Raw genomic sequence first — 2782 nt, forward strand, 5'->3', positions numbered from 1 at the left:
GCCAGGAAACCTTCTCAGGTAAGATGCCACATATTGTTTAATTATAATGCATTTAGTTAATAATGCCTTTTATTAGTGTGCACTCCCTTCTTCTTAAATAAACGGAAGTAAAATGACCTTGAGTTAAACTTGAAACTTTAAAATTGTATCTCTTTGGGAGAATAGTTTGGGTGCTACTCTGCGTGCAATTTCTCTTTTCGTCGTTTCCAGCACTGCCACCACGTCATCTGGCAGTTTGATTGACACCTCTGCAATAAAAACCACTATCCCTCTTGCTGCACCTCAATCAAACCTCTGTCAGTCCCACTGTCTCCCATTCTGCGTCCAATCCTAAAACCATAAGGACAATCTCCCCTTTCTCTCTAACCCTTCCTCTTCTACAGTCTCTGTGAGGACCAACAAGCACCCTGCCATTGATAGCCCCTCAGATTCAGCTGGCTCTGTAATTTTTTTAAATGTTTTGTTTCACATTTACAAAAGTTATTCTTTTTATTCAACATTTCAAATTTACAATAGCTATCTTTTTATACACCAATCTCTTTTTCTTTCTGTCAATTAGGATGGATCTACTTTATCTGCCCCACTAGTGCCTCTGCCAGCATCATCTGGATCCTGTCAATCCTGGTTGCCTGTCAAACTGAAAAATAGCCTCCCTGTTCAAGACCAGCAGTGGATCTCATCTACACTGTGGCGAAACTAGCGTCTAAGGGATGACCTGAAACTCTGGTATGATCCACCTACCTCATCCCTGATCACCACCAGGTCCCCACTCCAGAACCATTTTTCTGCCACCGCCTTCTTGTGTGAATGCCATACCACCTGTGGAGGATCAGAGTGATCCGTCCCAAATGTGGAGGGCACCTCACAGGAGGAGGTATTCACAAAAGGGCACGACAGGTACTAGATATCGACAGGAACTATTTGATGATCACAGAGACCCTCAGGTGCAGCAACTCAGGATGCAAAGCATCCTACCTGTCTTCGGGTGTCAGTTTTTTAGACAAGCTGAACCTTCCTCACCGGTCAGAGTTCCGTAGCATCCTGACAGAAAAGTGAGCTGCTGTCTGTCCACACACATTGTTTTATAATTATCACAGTCTTTTCCTCCTCTCCAGCCTCAGTGACAATCTTCTTCTCTTGACCTTATCTTTTCACAGTCCCCTGATTTACGTTTGATTTTCATTTAGCATTATGTATTGTAGGTATGCATGTGACCTACGAGTCATACGCCTACTGAGGGAAAGGACACTGGGGAACAGCTCGGCCCGCCTGGCCAAGTAATTAAAGGAGAAGCACAGTGAGGAGTGGCTGCAGCGAGTGTTCAGCCTTCATGGAATGTCCTAGCCTTCTTCCTGTAGTCTGTCAGGAGCCCCCAGCACCCGTAGCTGTACCACCCACAGGTGGCTTATGACAGTCTACGGAAAGGACATCATGAGTAGAATAGACCACATAATCACTTCTGTCTTTGGGTCTATTATAAAAGTGGACTCTACCAAGAAGTTAAAACATTTTTACGTTACAAATATGACATAAAAAATGCAGTATTATAGTAGTTGCCACAGCAGGTTTACTTAAGATATGAATCACTCTTTGTTTTGTATGTTAATTCATTCATTCATATTTATTATACAGGAAAGTTAGAAAAAAGGAACATTACATTACAATGTAAAAACGGGCCTGACTCAGTTTAAAAACTGTTTTACAGCAGGTTCCTGTTCTGCAGAAACATAAAACATGGTTACAGCACGTCCGGACAGACATTACTACAAGACATCGATATGAAAAGATAAATTTAGACAACTAATACAACGATACAGTTACATAAGGACAAAGACACTTATACAAGACATCAGCTGGGCTAGACACATACGGACAGTGCAAACAAGGCTTGGACGTGAGCAAGTTAATTAATGCGTGCAGTGGAACTGTTAATAAAGACTGTTTGTGCCTTTTTGAAATATGTAATGGATGATAGTGTTCTGATGTGATACGGAATGTCATTCCAAATCTTGGTATATGTATAAAAAAAAAGATTTCTGACCAAAGTTTTCTTATCTTATTCTGGGTGATGGAGCCATCATGCAGAGCACTACACTGCAGCTGATTGAGATCAATCAAACAACCCTCGTGCAGTGGCATAATAAATGGGTGAAGCGCCAGGATGTTACACTGATCCTGCAGGGAATAAATCTACCTGTCTTTGCAATTTGGTAACCTGTCATTTACCAAGTACTGTCATTAGTTAACTACCGTTCTTAAAGCATTTCTTTCGTTGTTGGCAGGATTCAAACCTGCGCGGGTAGACCCCAATGGACTTCTAGTCCATCGCCTTAACCACTCGGCCACGACAACCTGAAACACAGCACTATACCTGTTTGGACAAATGTTCATAAACTTTCAATTGGTTAGTAGTAGTTACCAGACACGGCAAAGTGTAAATTGTAGTGCGCTGCCTGTGTCTGTAGATCCTCGTGGAGGTAGCTTGATTGATTGATATGCTCCCTTATTTGCATCATAACAGAGATCTAATATTTTATCAAATCGAGTTGGGTAAGTAACCTTTCTGGTTACTTCTTGACAAATAAAGCAAGTAACCACACAACGAAAACAACTGCGATGGCTGGGAATCAAACCCAGGTCAACTGCTTGGAAGGGAGCTATGCTCACCACTATACCACCTTCGCTGGGCATTGCAGTTGGCAAGAGTTGCCTCTTCTGGTGATGTTGCCTACATGCATGCTGCCTCTAGTACTCTCCATTTGTTAGATTATGTGTACCATAG

At 42.2% G+C, this 2782-nt stretch overlaps 1 non-coding gene across 1 annotated transcript; it reads right to left on the bottom strand.

The window, feature by feature from the left end:
* Nucleotides 1–2270: 2270 nt before the first annotated feature.
* On the bottom strand, nucleotides 2271–2352 carry trnas-aga. The gene has a single exon. It is a non-coding gene; the product is annotated as a tRNA-Ser (tRNA).
* Between the last annotated feature and the right edge of the window lie 430 nt (nucleotides 2353–2782).

This window comes from Etheostoma cragini, unplaced genomic scaffold (genome assembly GCF_013103735.1).
Source record: "Etheostoma cragini isolate CJK2018 unplaced genomic scaffold, CSU_Ecrag_1.0 ScbMSFa_2103, whole genome shotgun sequence".
Taxonomy (NCBI): Eukaryota; Metazoa; Chordata; class Actinopteri; order Perciformes; family Percidae; genus Etheostoma; species Etheostoma cragini.